The sequence below is a fragment of the Papaver somniferum genome, unplaced genomic scaffold (genome assembly GCF_003573695.1).
Source record: "Papaver somniferum cultivar HN1 unplaced genomic scaffold, ASM357369v1 unplaced-scaffold_119, whole genome shotgun sequence".
NCBI lineage: Eukaryota > Viridiplantae > Streptophyta > Magnoliopsida > Ranunculales > Papaveraceae > Papaver > Papaver somniferum.
In genome coordinates, this window is record NW_020620936.1 from 1,727,612 (window position 1) to 1,748,373 (window position 20,762).

The window sequence follows — 20,762 nt, forward strand, 5'->3', positions numbered from 1 at the left end:
ATGCATAACAAATTGTACAACCATATTTTGGTGCATGCATCCACTTATTTAATTATGCACCCATTAAAACGCGGTACAAACCTAAAAAATAACATTTTCACAAAAAAATGAATCATGAATTATGCGGTCATTTTCTGGACTGCATAACAAAATATGCAACAAAATTTGAAGCTGCATAACATGTTATGCAACCATTTTCTGGTCAATTTTAATGCTGACAAAAACTTTGTTGCATAAATGGGTTACGCTGCCATTTTCTCGAATGTAAAACTATATTTTCTCGGATGCATGACAGGTTATGCAGCCATATTTGTAGCTCTATAACAGATTATGCAGCCATTTTATTATATTAGCGCTAACAAATAGGTAGCTGCATAATGCATTATGCAACCAATTTTTTGCTGCATAACAGATTATGCATACATTTTCATAGCTGCATAACATATTGCGCAGCCATTTATCGGTTGATTTTCGTACTAACGAGAAAAAAAGGCTGCATGATGCATTATGCATCCATTTTCATGACTGCATAATAAGTTAACAAGTTATGCAGCCATTTTTGTAGTTGCATAACAGATTATGCATCTATTTTTTCAAATGCATAACAGATTATGCATCCATTCTTTAAGCACTTGAAGGGAAAAAAATGTTTCATAATGTCTTGTGCAACCATTTTCTCTGGTACATAACAGGTTATGCAGCCATTTTAATGACCGCATAACAGATTATGCAACCACTACAGAAAAATGCATGCAACCATATAAACACCAAACACTAAAAAACCATAAAAGTGAACTTACAAAAATCCTTCAACTACAATAAAATAATAAGTCTTACGATTACAACAAAATACAATTAGTTGTTCATTATCAACTAGAGTGGCACTACGTACCAGCCACCATCACAATCTGCAAGAAAAAATATTCAAATTCTCAGTCTATTCTCACCTTGCCAGTCGGTGAAAAAAATGAATGATTTATTTGTTGTTCCTAGAAAAAAACTCAAGAGAAACCAAATGAAAAAAAATAGACCACAAGACGATCATATTAGTACAGTGAGGAGACCACAAGACGACCACAACTTGAATAGAGTTCAAAAGTTCTCCTACTGAAAGTGAAATAAAGACCGAATTCTAACATTTTTTCATTAAACGATCCGAACCCCTGACTGGGATGACTAATGGGGGTTTCACCACCCTTCACATATTTAGTGAATCCTCTTCCATCCACATTGTTACGCTAATTGTTCCATTTTACTTTCACACCGGTGACTGCATATCCAAACGTATAGGACACATAAAATTACAAAAATGTTTGTACACAGTCTCTTTGTGTAATAATAGTGTTGCACTCCCAAATGAATAATCTATGCATACTATCCACATGAATAATTTCTCAGCGCTTAATCGACATAACATTTCAACATACACTTACTAAAATTGAACGGTTGATTTAACCATTTGCATAGGATCTGTAAAATTAGAAGTTTAGAACTTAAAAACTTAATATGAATTTTGACAGTAGCTCATAATGTTTTTTTTTTTTAATTTACTCCAAAATTTTGAAAGAGATATAACAGGACAGAAGAAAGAAAACACATTTAATTCTATAAATCTGATTAGATGGTAACATTTGATCACCAATTACCACCCCACTTTCTATAGGATAAGAAAAACACGATATGATTTCTTATGGAGTATGCAGAAAAATTTAAGTAGTGTCCTTAACAATGTGTAAATGGTTAGCATATATAATGACATTAAAAAATCTCACATTTACAAGATTAGAAGTGGTGTACTTTACTTAGCAGTGGTCAAATTGTTAGCAGTGGACGCACCTTAGTTTTGATGATACAGATTCCGTCAAGGAATGACTTTTCTTTTCACCTAAAAAAACAAAATTACTTAATCAACCAAATCATCAGAAAAAAAATCAAATAAGATACAAAATTAAAATCTAAAGAAATTCAAATCGATAATATGGGTAAAAAAGATTAAGATATCCGAATCGAAATCTAACCATGGATTTTCGAACCAGATTAAACATAGGGAGTTAAAACAAAATCAGTAAGAAACCCTATTTTTTTTTAGTAATCTCAAAAGATAGATCTAGATTAAATGATGAGAGATATGTACTTTATCTGCGAGGTCATCTTTGTTGGTTGAATCACCATAAACCACTGTTGATGACGACCTTCATCGACTCTTTGTTGATAAAATCATCACCTTCGCTCTCGCCTCTCTGGAGGTTAGTTTGGAAATAAATACAAAACGAAAATGGAATTTGGGAAATTATGGGCCCGAGAGAAATTTTGTCTTTCAAACTGGGTGCGCGCATGACTTTGTACGCCTTTGGGTTTGAGAGTGGAAAAAAACAGAAAAACGGGTTTGAGAGTGGAAAAAAACAGAAAAACGGGTTTGACAGTAGTTTTCACAATTTAGAATTGGATTCCTACGGAATCCGATTCCCTCAAATTTCATCTTTTCTATTACATCGCTCGATGGATGCAATGGAATTCAATTCCGTGAGAAAGAAAGGGAATCGAATCAAAATGACTAAATTGTCCCTAACCAAAATCTGTATCGACAGTTTTTATTTCGTTTTTCTATCTGACCTAGAGAGAAAAGCAGAAACACCAGAGAGAGAGAGATGGAGATCAGCGATGGCTAGGTTAGGTATTGACTAGATTGAGAAGAATCAGGAGATGGGTTCTGGTTGAGCAAGAAAAACAGTTGAGGACTGAAAGCTTTGTCGTTGATTTTGAAGAACAAATGGTGATGCCATCGAAATTTGGGTAACTGGTGAAGATTGAAGGTGATTTACAGTTCATGTATGGTTAAAAATGTGGATTGTGTATGAATTGCAGGGAAGAAGAACTAATAGGCTAGGAAAGAAACCGACATAGCCTTCCCATTACCAGGTGCAAGACGCATATCACATGTTTGTGTAATGTCCTGAACGAGTATTTTCTTCACCGATGAATGTTCAGCTGCGACCAGTTTTAATATCAAGCAAAACAATATTAATAGAAAAGCATAATAGACAATCTCGAAAGAATTTCAATATGTTTTTTTAATATCACTCATCCCATAAAAGAAAATAGTGACCAAAATAACAAAAAAAAAAATCGATATATTCTAAAAGAATCCTAAAAAAATAAAAATTCGGGTGTATGTGGAAGATTTTTTCATTTTTGGAATCCTCTAAACGTGGAGAGTTTTTTTCCTCTTTTCTTTTTATAAAAGAAAGTTTACTAAAATAAAATCAAATAATTCTAAATAGGGCTGTCAATGGATAAAAATCCGTCGGATATTGACAATACCGATAAGGTTAAGGTTAAGGATTATCGGATATCCGGTATCCGATAATATCCGTCGGAATTCAAAAATTCAATATCGATAAGGTATAAGGTTAAGGATAAGCTATCGGATATCGGATATTATTCCGTTAATTTCCGTTATCTACTCATGATACAAAAAACTTCCAATAATTTTCGATAATTTCCGTTAATATTCAATAATTTCCGATAATTTCCGTTAATATTCGATAATTTCCGATATTTACTTAGGAGAGACGTAATCAAATGGCTAAAGAGTAAACCTAAAGGGTATTAGGTATCGAAAATTTCCGAAAATTTTATGATATAGTTATACACTAACGATATCGGATATTAACCTAACGGAAACTCCCTTAACCGGTACCGTTATGTTAATAAACGGATATCCGTTACGTTAAGATTATCGGATATCGGATAGCCGTTATGTCGGATATTAACCTAACGGAATCCGGATGTTCGGAAACGGATACCGGATATCGAATATCCATTGACATCCCTAATTCTAAATACAGAAAAATTCTGATTGTAAATGCTTTCTTTTTTGAAATAAATATTGCAAAATTTTTTTTGAATACAATCCGTGCGTAAAAGTAAACAAAATCATTTTTTGGAGTTTTTTTTGGTAATACAAAATTAATTTCAAATACCTCAGAGTAATTATCCATCTTAACACAAAAAATACTGTTTTTTTGGCAGCTCGTGTGTCTTTTGTTGCTCTATATAACCTTCAAGCAAACCCCAAATCTCATTGTTTCGGTGCGCTTCTCTCCGACAGCTTGAGCTTTTTTTCTGTTTTTTTTTTGATCGGTAGCTTAAGCTTTTTTTGTATTGGGGTTTGTTGTCTGCATGCTTACATTAACATACTTTCTGATCGGTGGTTGTGGTTTTGTTTGTTAATCATCTGATCATCATAAGAAACATTGATTGAGAATTGTAATCAACGCGTTACGGCTATTCACGTTTTTTTGGTTTGTATGATTTCCTATGGATGTTAAAACCTATCTTTTAACATATTTTAGTTTCCATGGATTGTGAGCTTTGTTTATATATCTATCTTTGTTTATTTGTGCTTTTGCAAGTTGGTGCACTTTTTTGCTTTTTCGTTTCAGATTTGAGATCACTGTATGTCGGTCGCCGTTGCTGTGTCTCCCTTTTGTAACGTACTAACGCGGAGCTTCAAAAGAACCAATACCAGGTAGTTAGAGTACTATTTAGAGTACCGATCAAAATAATGTATTGTTCGAGTGTTTTATATCTTTCTGAGTTTTCGCTTAGCCAGCTTAGTGCTTTATAGTATTTTAGGCTAGGATTCGACATCGAAAACGGTGTATGGGTGTTGCTTTTGCTTATGATCTCCCGATATTTTTTTATCCAGGGTGCGGAAGACGTAGATCCAAGGTGGTGTGTCACGGGTCCATGTAAATGTTACACCTCAACAGCTTAGTTTAATCCAGTTAATGAGTTCAGCCAGGTAAATAAGTCTTTTACTCATCACTTTGGTTTTGGTTAGATGCATTTTACTAGGCACCATGATTTTACACTCCTGGATTGTATTTTTCTTCTATTTCTTAATATAATGATTGCCTGCATGTGTATCTTACGATTATTAGATTGATCATTGGGTGCCCCTACAAGAGATACTCTTCGCTATGTCGTACAACTCTTACAGGTTACTAACAAACTAAGTAATTAACCTTTGAGAGAAGTTACTTTTAGGAGGAATGGAAAGAGTATTCATGTATGATCGTTTTTCTTCTTTGGAATCGAAGGCATTGTTTTATTGAGGAGGATAGCAAGTCACCTGGGACAGAAGATTATATGGGGAAAAAAAGAAACTTGCCTGATGTAGAAGGGCCTAGGCTTGCAGCTTCTGGTTTTACATGATTTTAGTGTATAACATAAGTTTAGCAAAGAAAAGAACATTCAATATGGGCAGGTCATTAAGGTCAACATATTGCTACTTATCGGCGCATTTCGAAACCCATGATGACTTTTTTGTTTAACATGTGAGATCTGTTTATTCTTGAAACCGTTAGTTTTTTCTTTTTTTTTTTTTCTTTTTTTTTGTGGGCTAGAGTTGGAGAAGCTTGAGTATGTAGAAGTAGAAGAAGAAACATGTAGGGTTTTGTAAGGTTATAGTGTTTTGTCTGGCCTATATATGTCTTGCGGAAACACTTTTGTGTCGGTTTATTTCAGATTAATAGTGTCTTCATTTTATTATTTACTACAGCCACAGCCATTTCACATGGATTGGGATCATTCATCGTGTTGGTAGCAATTTCAGCTATTATCATATGTTCCCAGTACATTTGCTGGTTTCAGTACACTAACACCCCCTCGCTTAAGAGTTTCCTCACTTTGCTTAACTTGATACAAAATGAAAGGAGGGTCTCCCATAAAGAGAAATCTAGATAGTTTCATTGTAAATTTACGTTTGTTAACTCATTTCTTTCTATATTTTATTTTTCTGGAGTGGTTGGTGGTGTAATTACCCGCTCATAATTTTACATGCATCACCAATGTCGAGAGTCTGAATTGATTTGGGCTAGGAATTCCGGGTGCAACCGACCATAGAAAACCTAAGGCACATCTGCCATCCTGACTTATATTCATCATATGTATAAACGTACAATTGTATGCAATGGCGGTGTGGCCAAACATATATGCAGATCATGAACCATAGAAATACAAGGATGAAATTTAGAACATAGGTAGACGTGAAATAAAAAAGACAGGTACCATCGACTCTTTTGCTCTTGAGGTGGTCGTTAAATGTTATCGCCACCGTGTTAATGTAACTCTAGAGCATTGTGGTATTAAAACCACCGGGATATGATATCTAAGCAATAAAATGAAATTCCTCCACTTAAAGAGGATTTTGAGTTTTAGAAGACTGAGAGTTCGTAGAAACAAACCAAACGATCAATAGTTTGGCTTTGGTAATCCACTCACTGCCGAAGCCCAAACTATGGAATGAAACTTTCGTTGGATGCTGATTAATTTTTTATTTTTATTTTTACAAGTGTTAGAAATCACATCTTAAAGTTATATATGAATTTTTAGAGCATCTCCAACAGGACTCTCTTAACTTCCTAAGATCACGTAGGATTTTATTACATTTTGAGGAGCAAACGTCTCCAAAGGAATCCGCATCCGCTAGAGATAATCGGCTAGAGATAATCGGCTAGAGATAATGTGAAGATGATGTGGGAGGTGGTTATGATTATCCTTAACATGATCTTCAGGTTTTAAAATATCTCTTTTAGGATCCTAATTTCATTCTAAAATAAATACTAAAACGGTTAGAACTTTAAAAGCACAAAATATTTTGACCGATAATTCTATAATCTTTTTCAATATCTAAGAATCTTTTTCAGTCTCTAAGAAAATTCAATAGTATCAAGTTTCCATTGATGATCGAGAAATCATTCAAGACTTAGAAATTGAAGCCCAAGATAAAAGTGAAGCTCTAGCATATTGTCAAGCTCTAAATCTTTATCTGATTTAAATTGCATGCAACGATGTGTATCAAGGTCGACACTTAGTAATACCTTTGAACCCTGTGTACACATATATCTCACCATCGGACACGTGTATACAGAAAGGTACGTGGAAAGCATGCAAGCCAAAACATCAAAACATGATGCGTCACGAAGCACCAAATAAACCCCTAGGAGTTGCTTTATCTCATCCCCAGAAGAGGGGCCAAGATCAACGGTGGAGAGAAAGTTAGCTGACACGGACTGACAGGGGCAGAAGACACTTGTCTGACACGAGCAGACCCCTCAACTACCCGCATTAAACACTCTGAGCAGTGCACGTGTCGACCAACCTGTGGAACGAGCGAAGATGCCTCCGCGGGATCGAGGGGGAAACGCAGACCTCCGCGTGATGGACGCAAGGACACGAGAAGATAAGGTTCCAACGGTCTTCAGAGATGGGTCCCACGTTCCAACCTTATAAATACCCAATCTCCACAAAGAGGAAGGGGATCGAAAAAACATCAGGAGAGAAGGAGAGAGAGAGAGAGAGAGAGAGGATAGTAAGGGTAAGTTAATCCCTTAGTGGAGAGAAATATGTAAACCCAAAGTCATTCAACTATTCATGTAACCGTGAATGATATAGTAGAACAACAAACCCCGTGGATGTAGGCCTTAGTGCTGAACCACGTAAACCTTGGTCTTATTTACATTTCAGCACTTTACATTCATTTAGCTCCGCACGTATTTGCTTATATGTTTTGTTTTCCTTTAATACTTGTATCCCATGCATGATCGCCACGCACGGGGAAGTAGGAGGAGGCCATGATAAACCCGAAGGTTTTGAGCCAATGAATCCACGTCAGGGTATCATCATCGTAATCTCTTTAGACGTTAACGATTGATTGTGGGCATTCGGACCCCCGCGTAGTTCTTGTGTCCACAATTTGGCGCTAGAAACAGGGACTTCGTCCCGGTAAAAGATTTATCTTGTCCTGTGATTGCTCCGATTTTTTCAGCTCGGACCGTATAGATCATTCGTCAACTGTATTATGTTCAAAAACCCACCTTTTGCCTTCGATAAGAGTTATTGTTCCAAGCAAGGGTTATTGTCCTAATCCGTCGGATTTACAATTTTCGTAGTCTTTTTTATACTAAGGATCGCCTTTAATAAAACTTTAACCCATATTTTATATCCGTCGGATTTACTATAGTTTTTTTTTATATACTAAGGATCGCATGTCCCATATTTTATAGCCTGCGGGTATTAATTCCCTCTTGAAAAATTGTATTTCGCCAACTAACCCGCTTCACGCGGATATTCCCGTTTCTGTTTGAAATAATTTATACAGAGAGAACGTGTCGTGAGTAAAGAAGGCAAGTTTACGCGAAATTTCGTCATCAACAAAAGGGCACGTGATGGAGAAGACGCAGGAAGCAGGAAAGTCCAAAGCTTTGTCAAAAGAAACACCCCGGACAACCCCGATCATCACCCGAAGCAAACAGAAAGGAGATAAAACTAAAATGACCAATCGAAGGCAGGATACCGCAGAAATCACTTCACCCATGAACGTTAATTCTGTTGCAGTGGCGGCTCTCAGAGCAGCAACGATAAAATACGGGGAAGCTGCGGTAGTCCCGAAGGCTGCGGAGACTAGCAATACCTTCGCCATGAGTCAACTTAACCAACCAAGGGAAAGGGTGGATGAATCCAGAACATTCCAACCCGCGCATCTGCTAACCTTTGGAATGCCGCTAACAAATAACCAGAATCAAACCATACCGGCGGCTCTAGCACCGCAGAGGGGCGCTCACTCCAATTTGGAAACACCAGCAACAGAAGCTGAACCCCTGCCACCTTTAGTGCGGACCATGGAGGAGGGCGGTGCCACGGCTGTAGCGGCACGCGCGGGGACTCCCAATCAGGGGTCCAACCAATCACACCAACTAATGGCTGAGCTCGAGGAACTGAGGAGGAACCAACAGGTTTACGCAGAAGCTGTAGCTCTGTTGGCCAGAGAAAATCAAGATTTAAAGGAGCGGATTGCTCTAAGCACAAAGACCAGCCAACAACTTGATGAAGCAAGCTCCAAAGCACCAGAGCCAAACCAAGACTGTAGAGTCGTCCTAGCGACTAATGAGGACGCGACAAGGAGACGTAGCGTATCCGACCCGGATTATGACGATGGAGAGTCAGACGGAAATGAGCTGAAGTATTTAGAGCACCAACGCGCAATGGAGGAACTGCGGGATGAGATGATGGCAGAGATCAGGCAATTGAAAAATAAACAAGGTGGGGGAAGGTTAGAAGAGGTCATGAGAGAAGCTAACTCCACGCCCCTAACGCATCGCTTGGCCAACACCCCTATTCCCCTGAAATGCCCTGTCCCGACGTTCGAATGCTATGATGGGTCCAGCGACCCTGCTGCACATGTTCGGTACTACAACCGTGTCTTAGCTAGATGGGGACAGAACGACGCCGTACTCTGTAGATACTTCCCGTCAAGCTTGAAGGGATCGGCGTTATCATGGTTTGATAATCTGCCACCAAACTCCATACACTCATACGACCAACTTGCGGAGAAATTCTTAAGAACATACATGTACAACAAGACTGTAAACACCGGGATGGATAAGCTCTTTTCATTAGCAATCGGCTACAAGGAAACCACGAGGGAATACACGAACAGATGGCATAGGATCTGCCAAGCCATAGGAAGCGTGGACCCAGTGGTAAGCATCAATTGCTATAAATGGGGCTTAGACCGAATGAGTCCCCTATTTGTTGAAATTCACGGGAACGTGCCCAAGACAGAAGGCGATCTCTGAATAATTATCGAGAAGCACGCTCGACTTGAAGAAATTCAACGGGAAAACCCGAGGGCATATCCGCAGAGGTCTCATCGCACCAATTCAGCAGAACAAACCAATGGGGCCAAAAGGGGTTGCTCAGATGAGAGACCTCACGAAGATAGAAAGGAACGGAGGGATGAACGAAGAACAGGCGACCGAAAATTCGAAGATCAAGTTTACACGAAACTCAACGCTAGCTATGCTCGTATCCTACGAGAGATCAAAGGGAGGGAAAACTTAGAATGGCCATGGTCTAAGGGAAAGCAACCCCCGAGATCCGAGAAGTCTAAAGATTACTGTGAGTATCACTGTTTCAACGGACACCAGACCGAAAAATGCAAGAACCTTAAAATAATGATCCAAAAATTAATTGATGCGGGAGAGCTCAAACATTACATACGGAAGGAGGGCACCGAGGACAGATCCAAACGAACCAAACCAGTCCAACTTCCGGAAGAAAACCGAACAATCAACTCCATCTCGTGTTCCGAAGCCACAGGACCCTCACTCACAGCACAGATTGGAAAAAGGTTACGGAAGCAATTCGAAGATCGCTGCGAGTTATATAAGGTCGATGGGATAACAGTGGACGAGCATGAAAAATGGATGGAATTTCCTGTCATCTTCGATGCCGAGGATATCGAAGAAGATATGGAAGACCATAACGATCCCTTGGTCCTAACATTACCAATAGCTGGATGTAACCTCAAAAAGATCCTCATAGACGGGGGAAGCTCTGTGAATGTCCTATTCTATGATGCATTCAAGCGGATGAAGCTCCATGATGAACAATTGATGACCTCTTATCACACCATCTACGGATTCAATGGAGCGGCCACGAAGCCCTTGGGAGACATTGTGTTACAGGTTAACGCAGGGCCCATGAAGCTGGATACCCGATTCAGTGTGGTGGATACCCCTTCCCCCTACAATGCCATTATTGGACGACAATGGGTACACAAGCTCAAAGGAGTTGCGGCAACGTACCACCAGTACCTCAGATTTCCAACACCTGAGGGAATCATGGAGATCAAGGGAGATCGAATCGCTACACGAGAATGCCAGGCCACTCAGGATCATATCAACAATGGGCAAGAAGAACAGCGAAAAATCCGAAGAGTAAGAAATCAAGAAACCACGAAAGAGAAAGCCGTAGACCTATTCCTTAAGGAAACTACAGGAAAAGGCTTGACGAAAGAGGGTAATGTCCGAGGCTCGGAAACAAGTACCTCAACAACCAACAAAGAGAAGAAACACGCCAAATAGCAATTAAAGAGCGCCCCAGTCCTCGGAAACCCAAAGCCTGTGTTCACACCAGTGGAACCCACAAAGGAAATCAACATAGGAACGGAAGAAGACCCGAAGATGGTCAAAATTGGGACCATCATGGGCGAAGGGAGAGAACAGTCCTTAACCAAATTACTTAAGGAATATGCGGATGTATTCGCCTGGAAGTTAGGAGATATGCCGGGGATTGACCCAAAAGTAATCCAACATGAACTACGCATCAAACAGGGCACGCCCCCGTTCAGGCAGAAAATACGAAAAGTGGCTCCAGAATATCATGAGGCGGTAGAAACGGAACTTCGGAAGCTACTAGATGCAGGATTTATCAAGGAAGTCAAGTACCCTACTTGGATATCCAACATGGTCATTGTTCCTAAGAAAAATGGAGGGGTTAGAATATGCATCGACTTTACTAATCTCAACAAGGCATGTCCAAAGGACAGTTATCCCCTGCCAAGCATAGATCAACTGGTTGAAGCAGTTGAAGGATACGAGGAGCTGTCGTTTATGGACGGATACTTTGGTTACAACCAAGTAGCCCTGGCAGAAGAAGATCAGCCACACACAGCATTCTATACACCACATGGCCTTTATTGCTATACCAGAATGCCTTTCGGGCTCCGAAACGCAGGGGCAACATACCAAAGGATGGTCGATGCTATATTCAAACCATGGATCGGAGGAACCCTAGAAGTCTACGTGGACGACATGCTCGTCAAAAGCAAGCTGCGTAAAAATCACCACCAGGACCTGAGGAATATCTTCAATGCAATGAGACAACATCACATGAAAGTAAATCCGGAGAAATGTACTTTCGGTGTCACCTCGGGGAAGTTCCTCGGTTATCTGGTGACGAAAAGGGGCATCGAGGTAGACCCAGCTAAGATTCAAGCCATAGTAGAGATGCCGTCACCAAAGAATCTGAAGGAAGTGCAGAAGCTCAATGGGTCCATAGCAGCGTTGGGCAGATTTATTGCACGGTCTTCGGACAAGTGCAAACATTTCTTCAATATTCTTAAAAAAGGGAGCAGGTTCGAATGGACCGCCGAATGCGAGGAAGCATTCCAAAGGATCAAAGAACATCTGGCTTCAATCCCCATCCTGCAGAAGCCAGACCCTGATGAAGTTTTGGCACTGTACATAGCAGCGACGGAGGACGCAGTCAGCGCGGTATTAGTCAAAACCAATACAAAGATAGAACAGCCTATCTATTATGTCAGCAAGACACTCAATTCCGCGGAAAGAAATTATACTAAGATTGAACAACTCATCCTCGCACTGGTATGGGCTACCCAAAAACTGAGAACCTACTTCCTAACTCACTTCGTCAGGGTACCATGCAAAGCACCATTGGAAGCAGTCCTCAAAAGCACGGGAAAAGTGGGCCGAATAGCCAAATGGAACACCCATCTGGACCAATTCAACATCATTCATGAAATTCAACATTCTCAGAAGTCCCAAGTTCTGGCAGATTTCTTAGCAGACCTCCCTCTAGACAACGACGAAGAGATTAAGGGAATACCGGAAGCCGAGGAAGCAATCAAGGATCCAATGGATATCCTCGAACCTGCGAGTCATAGACAATGGGAAGTCTTCGTCGACGGATCTAAAAATAAGGAAGGAGCAGGAATAGGTATTGTCATTATCACCCCAACTGGAGAAAGGATCATACAGGCACTTAGATTGGAATTCAAAGAGCATACCAACAACATTGTTGAATACGAAGCGGTCGTACATGCCCTACGTATAATAATAGAGATGGGGGTAACCGATGTAAGGATGACAAGTGATTCGCAGCTGGTCATACGGCAAATTGGGCTCGAATACAATGTGTACGATGACACCCTTTCAGCTTACATGGCATTGGTCCAAACATTGGCATCACAAATCCCGAACATTAAGTTCCGGCACTTATGCAGAAGGGACCTCAGGCACGCGGATGCCCTAGCATACATATCATCCATGCTGAGGGATAAAAATGCCGAAGGTATTAAAATAGCAAGGGTATACGAGCCTTCGATTGCATCTCAATTCTCCTTCGCTACCAATCAAGATACGATGGAAGAATATATCGAAGACCAGGTAGGAGAAGACATCCATAACGACTTTGATGAAGAAGACATTTTGTCAAAAGCAAATCAAGACGAAGATTTCAGCAACGAAGATGACTGGAGGGTGACAATACACGCCTTCCTCGACAAAGGAAGCCTACCTGCGGATCGGAAGCAAGCTAGGAAGATGCTCTCCAAAGTGGGAAGATACGATCTTCGGGAGGGGGTCATGTATAGAAAATCCTTCCTCGGACCATTACTACGCTGCTTGTCCCGGAAAGAAGGGCATCGAATTCTAAATGATATCCATTATGGTGACGCAGGGAATCATAGCGGTATGAGATCACTAGCTGACAAGGCAAAAACGCAAGGATATTACTGGCCGACCATGATACAAGATGCTGCGAGGATGTCCCGACGATGCGAAGAATGTCAGCGCTTCGCGAGAAAAATCCACGCGTCGGCAACAATGTTAAACTCTGTCGATAGCCCGTGGCCATTTGCAAAATGGGGAGTAGACATCGTCGGGCCTTTCATCGAAGGATCAAGGAAGAGACGATTTTTGATAGTAGCCACGGACTACTTCAGTAAATGGGTGGAGGCTAAGGCCTTGGCCAGGATCAGATACGCGGATGTCTTCACTTTCATATTCCAGAACATCATTTGCAGATTTGGTATACCTGCTGAAATTGTATCTGATAACGGCAAGCAATTACAGGGAAAAAATATAGACATGCTCTTCGACACCTTCAAAATAAGAAAAAACAAGTCCACCCCCTTATACCCTCAAAGCAACGGACAAGCGGAAGCTACCAACAAGACCCTCGCCCTTATACTCAAAAAACAATTAGACGAGCATAATGGAAGGTGGTGCGAACAACTGCACAATGTCTTATGGGCATATAGGACAACACGAAGGTCCGCTACCGGGGAATCCACGTTTCTTCTTACTTATGGAGCTGAAGCAGTCATACCTACGGAAATCCTCATGCCAACCACGAAGACCGAAGCATGGGAGAAAAACCTCACAACAGATATGATGTTAGAAAGGTTGGACGACTTGGAAGGAAGAAGGGAAGTAGCATTGCAAAAGATGGAAAATTATCAACGAAGACTAGCAAGGGAGTACAACAAAAAGGTAAAGCTACGAAATTTTGTAGAGGGACAGTATGTGTTGAGAACAATCCCACGATATCAGCAAGAAAAGAAATGGGGAAAGTTAGCACCTACATGGGGAGGACCGTTTATGATCCACGACATTGCGGGTAATGGTTCCTACTACCTTCGTAACCTAAAAGGTGAGGTCCTCCGGCATCCTTGGAATGCTAAATGGCTCAAACCATACTTCCCATAGAAGCAACGCAGATTTGAATCTGCTGGGAGTGTACCAGAAGAAGAAAGGAGCCTAACCGCCCCACATATTTCTATCTCTGGAAGAGGAATTGCAGACCTCAACTTATCAATCAAACAAGCTTTCAAATTATCAAGTCAGTGGAATCTACCTACAATATTGGGGAAAGTAGTTAATCTACAATCTCTCAGGGCTCCCCCATCAGTGTCCATAAGTGTAGGACCAGGGGGAAGGCACCCAGCAGAAAGAGATACCCAACCAATCTTAAGGCAACGGGTCGACGGAATGGGTGCGTACATATTTTACACTCTATATCCTAGAACGTTGCCCCGGCCCCCACCGTCTGGGAATCCTCTGGCCCAGGATTTGCCAGCGGGGTGACAGGTCTCAAGACGATCACGAAGGTACCTTCCTTCAGTATCGCACTCAAAAACACTTAACAACTTTTGTTTTGATTTTTCACAAACTTAAAATACAAACACTTAAAAACAACATTGTAGGTATATCAAGAAGAGGATTCATTTCACAAAGGGTGATTACAAGAAGTGAACGGCCAAAGCCAAGGATACACAATCAAAAAACATCCTTGTTACATGGTTACAAAAAATATAATTATGCCGCGGACCCTACAGAACGCTGCGATCTCTACCTAGTTGGCGGTCCCGTCGTCAGGATTATTCCGAAGACTTGATGGGACGCTCCCACCAGAAGAGGGGCCCGAGGAGCTGGGCAATGCAGCAGGAACGGGACGACGAGGATAGTTCTTCACGAGACCATGTTCATTCCTTAGGCCAAGTTCTATCCTCTCCAGCATCTTGTTCGTCTCCTCAGCCAATTGACAACGAGCCTTATGTTTAATAACTGCTGTCCGCTGTTGGGCTTGGGATAATAACGAAGATAGCCGATTCACTTCTATGGAAGCAGCACCAACGGCCTCCTCGCGGGTGGCTGCTAAATTCTTGAAGTGATTGGTTTGTTCCTCTTGCTGTGCTAAGGAAGATTGAGCCTTTTCAAGTTCTTCATTTGTGACGCGAAGGCGTCCCTCGAGCTCTGAAAAAGACAACACCACGGAGTTAGCATAGAAAAAAAAACAAGATCACACTCGATGAATTGGGATTATACCTTCGACACAAGCCGAAGCCTCTTCATACTCATTAACAACCGCATCTCGCGCTTCATCAAGATGATCATATTCCGCGGATAATTTCTTATAGTCTACTTGAAGGTTGGTGAGAGTAAATTGACAGGCATCTAATTCTACCTGCTTCATCGAGTCCATATGACGAAGATGGTCGACCTCTTTATTTATCTCTGAGACCCCTTTGCTGAGTCTGTACATGCACACTTCAAGATTCCTCTCAGACTCAGCAAGACGATCTACATCGGCACGAGACGCGGAAAGAGCATTGCTGAGAGCGTAGACTTCAGCACGGGCATCATCTCGTTCCCTGGCAAGACCGAGCATATTATCTCGGACCCCTGAAAGAGACATGGATTGCGCCGTCTGTAATTCTTCTTCCAATAGCTGAATCCTAGATTCCAACAAGGAAGTACGCTCACGGGCTTCCCGCAGATTATCACTGGTCCACAGCAGTGTGCCATTAAATAAAGCACGATCATGGTTGTACAGATTTTGCATGTCGACCATCTGAACATGCCGCGCGCGCCATACCTCAGACCGAGCATCCCATTTCTTAGCCTCACTCTTAATCTTCTCAACCAAATCTCTAATACGAGATTTTTGCCGAGCTCTTTCGTTTCGAAGCCATATCAGCTCGGGGATGCCACCCACTGGACATAGGGTGGGGAGACTCAGACAGAACAACTAAGAGATAAAAGAATGACGACATACGGCGAGGGAAAAGAACCAAACCTGTGATAGTGGAAACTTGGCTACGAGTTTGCTCTAACTCAGCGCGCACTGCAATAAGTTCTGAACGAAGATCAGCCTCTGCTTCACCCAGCTTTTCTTTCTCCTTAAGGCTTTTCTTCAGCTCTTCTATCTCCACCTCAGCCGCAGATAATTCCTTTTCCCGGTGACGAAGCTTAGCCTCGAGCTTCAGAGATTTCGCTTTAAAGAACTGATACAGCACGTGGTTGCAATGCTCACTCCTCATCATCTACACATTAAGATGACAAAACATTATTCAACCGAAGCGTCCGATTCTCACATACAAGCATGTACGAAAATTTACCTCCAGCACACACTGCTGCGGGAAGCCATATTGATACCCGTCGGCAATAGCCATCATATCGGCAACAGAAGTAGGAGGCTCCGGTACGAGGGTAGCTTCGGGAACAGTCAACCTTTTTCCCCAGGCTTCAGACACCTGCGCCTTCGAAGACATCTCCATCATGCGACGGGTATACGCGGTTGATTCCTTTTCCCCAACAACCACAGGAGCGGGATGAGAAACAAACAGAAGATTCTTCTCCTTAAACCAACTCATGATGGCGTCCTCACCCTCAGACATCGGCGACTGGGGAAGACTATCGGCGGGCGCGTCAACAACAGATTTTCCTTTCTCTGACTCGACCCCCTCAGCATGAATGTTGGCATGCTCCTCCGCGCCTACATGCACAGCAGGCTCCTCCGCACCAACACCTCCTACAGTAGCATCCCCATTACCATCACCACCAAGAACATCCCAATTATCATTAGGGGAAAGCAAAGAGAAGTCCTCGGGAAAATCGAGGGCTTCGTCAAAGAACTCTCCCGTGGAATACATCCGATCGAAAGAAAATTCTTGAGAAGTGGGAAGGGTATCCGCGACATCACCAGCAGGGATGGAAACATCCCCGATGACAACATCATCCGCCATCACATCTTTGTGGCTTCCTTCATCACCAGCGTGACCTGCGAAGACCTCTTCTTCGACATTGATAGGGGAGGTACCAGTACGTTCCTCCCCATCTGTAATCTCGTCCTCAGCAAACTCTTCATTCACTGGACTGGTAACTTCTTCTTGGGCCTCGACCTCGCCCGTCACCATGGTAGAAGACTGCTTCGGCCTAATCTTTTTCTTCTTCAATACCTGAAACCGACACCACAAAAGGAATTATTCTTCCCGTCTGATGGAAGTTATAAAAACAAAGCGCAGCTAGAATCTGCGTACCTGAGCAGCTGAAATATTCTTCGGTGGGGGTATAGCACCGGAACCATCCTCCTCGTCTCCCTCTACGACATCCAGGGCATAAGGAAAATTCATGCCCGCAAAGTTCAGACGCCAGGGGCAGAAATCTCCATAGCGAGCAGGAGGAGATTCGCGCGGCTTACTATTCTCGGTGGGCCGCCATCCGCGGGGACCAGGAATCCAACCGTAAGCCCACGGACCAACTATCTCAATAACAGTGGCGTGCCACTCGTAGTCATGATCGCGCTTGATCCTTTCTCGTGCGGGGAAGAGTTTCCGACGACTGGACGCCTCCGTGCCAGGAACATACTTCAGCTTGGCATCGCTGACCTCATTTAACAGACGAATCTCGCCTCGAGGAGCAGGGAGATTCCGAAGGCTGACACTCCACGGCTTGCGATTCCTACTATTGACGTAATCACCGAAGGAGTTATTGAAATTCTCAGGAGTATACCATTCCTTCTCCAAGGGATTGGGGACGTAGCAAGTCATCGACGTCTCCCCCTTACTCCGCAGATAGCATTCCTTCAGGGCGCGAAGATAATTTCCCGATAGTTGGGATACGGAACGGCTATGAGTATTGGTGGAAGAACCCTCACGACTAGCGAGCACGTCGTAGTAAAAGGAATCACCCGATTTGTACAAAGGCAGCATCAGACCAGCCTCGAAGGCCCCAACCGTCGTTAACAAATGAAATTCATCGAATTCGTACTTGGAGATAAGCTCATACGTAATATCATCCTCAGGGGCATAGAAACGAACCCCGAAGGCTTGAAGCTCATGCTTTTCCTTGAATATTTCAAGATCGATATGCTTGAAGGTTACTTTTTTCCTGCTAACAGAGACACTGCGTATCAAGGGAGCAGCCTCATCCTCCTCGGCGGGGCCGGACGAACTAACAAACGCTTCAGACGCTTTTCTCTTCACAGGGGGATTCTTTGAAGATTCAACCCTAGGAGCTACGCCCTTTGTATTCTTCCCCTTAAAAGTTGGAGAAGACCGTAGATGATGCTCGGGCACTAACGAACGTAAAGGAGGAACGTCAAAAGCAACAGCGCGGGGCGGAGCCTGCGTACTCCTAGTATCTTCACGAGGACGCACCATTGAGTGATTAAAGACTCTTCGTGAACCAGACGGAATTATCGAAGGAATCTCTTCCCGAGAGGACGAGGCTTTCGCTCCAGAAGAAACTCGACTCCGACGAACATCATCTTGAGACTCTCGACGCTGAGGAGATCTCGACAACCTAGAATCAGGAGTCTCATAAGTAGGCCGCGGACGGTCAGACATGGCTGCAGAAAGAATAAAATCAAGAACAAGTTACACACGATAACCAAAAATCAAAAAACACATCCATAGCAATACAACAACGATAACATAGCAACCCTAAAATTAGGATACATGCTCAATATTTCACCCTCGAAGTAATGGCTTCCTTAATTTAAGATGAAGAACAGGGGCAAACTAGTATGCAAGCATCAGAAAAAGTTCTTCATCACAAACAAGGAACAACAGTAGCAGAAAATTCACAAATCAACACGGCATAAAACAGTGAAATAAAGAAAAGAAAAAATCACCGGCAAAAACAGCAAGTAGAAGAAACGAACAGGGGAAGATCACAGGTGCAATGAAGGGAGAATTGAAGATCACAGGTGCAACGAAGGGAGAATTTAAGATCACAGGTGCAATAAAGACTGACAGAATTTAAGATCACAGGTGCAATGAAGACTGACAAAGAATTTAAGGTCACAGGTTCAATGAAGGCAGGCAGGAAATTTAAAGGAAGAATGAACTGAGAGAGTGGTTAGGAAGAATGAAATTAAATTTCCTCTCTATCCTTAAAATACCCGAAAGAAAAGAGGAAATTAAGGGAGAAATAAGAAAACGTGCCCGTTACATAAGCAGTTAATGCACGAATAAAAGACGTGCCCAAGTATCTAGGAGAAGTTATTAGGAGTGAGAAGAATGTGCGACGATAGTTTTTCTTCAAGGCACCCATTAGCCATTTAAGCCCGAAGAAAAGGGGCAAATTGTGTACACATATATCTCACCATCGGACACGTGTATACAGAAAGGTACGTGGAAAGAATGCAAGCCAAAACATCAAAACATGATGCGTCACGAAGCACCAAATAAACCCCTAGGAGTTGCTTTATCTCATCCCCAGAAGAGGGGCCAAGATCAACGGTGGAGAGAAAGTTAGCTGACACGGACTGACAGGGGCAGAAGACACTTGTCTGACACGAGCAGACCCCTCAACTACCCGCATTAAACACTCTGAGCAGTGCACGTGTCGACCAACCTGTGGAACGAGCGAAGATGCCTCCGCGGGATCGAGGGGGAAACGCAGACCTCCGCGTGATGGACGCAAGGACACGAGAAGATAAGGTTCCAACGGTCTTCAGAGATGGGTCCCACGTTCCAACCTTATAAATACCCAATCTCCACAAAGAGGAAGGGGATCGAAAAAACATCAGGAGAGAAGGAGAGAGAGAGAGAGAGAGAGAGGATAGTAAGGGTAAGTTAATCCCTTAGTGGAGAGAAATATGTAAACCCAAAGTCATTCAACTATTCATGTAACCGTGAATGATATAGTAGAACAACAAACCCCGTGGATGTAGGCCTTAGTGCTGAACCACGTAAACCTTGGTCTTATTTACATTTCAACACTTTACATTCATTTAGCTCCGCACGTATTTGCTTATATGTTTTGTTTTCCTTTAATACTTGTATCCCGTGCATGATCGCCACGCACGGGGAAGTAGGAGGAGGCCATGATAAACCCGAAGGTTTTGAGCCAATGAATCCACGTCAGGGTATCATCATCGTAATCTCTTTAGACGTTAACGATTGATTGTGGGCATTCGGACCCCCGCGTAGTTCTTGTGTCCACAAACCCAATAATACCTCTTCTGTTAACTCCAATGCCCTCGGCACATATATTTCTATGAGTTGATAACTTATAAACCCTAATTGACCTTAAAACTAATAGGAAACTTTGGAAACTGATAGAGGCCGTCTAAGAGAACTAGACAAGCATATATATGGCGATTTAAAGGGCTTCAAAATTTAGCACTTACATAGACACTCAAATTTACAGTCTCAGACGAACATCACAAGTCACACGATACACAGCAAGCGTATGAGTCATGTCATGTCATAATTTATTTTATAATATAGAACGTTAGCTATCGATTCTACACCACCCTGAGCTGGGCACATTGGGCTATCGCGGGTGATTACTTTTACACGTTACATGGGATGGATTTGT

General features: G+C 42.3%; 1 long non-coding RNA gene across 2 annotated transcripts; it reads right to left on the reverse strand.

Moving 5' to 3' along the window:
- Positions 1 to 798: 798 nt before the first annotated feature.
- Positions 799 to 2,372, reverse strand: LOC113330815. Of its 2 annotated transcripts, none has more exons than XR_003350518.1 (3): positions 2,135 to 2,372; positions 1,837 to 1,885; positions 799 to 908 (listed from the first exon to the last, which is right to left on the reverse strand). It is a non-coding gene; the product is annotated as an uncharacterized LOC113330815 (long non-coding RNA). The 2 variants fall into 2 exon arrangements; XR_003350519.1 differs by lacking the exon at positions 799 to 908 and adding an exon at positions 1,004 to 1,270 and having other exon boundaries at positions 2,135 to 2,333.
- Positions 2,373 to 20,762: the final 18,390 nt, after the last annotated feature.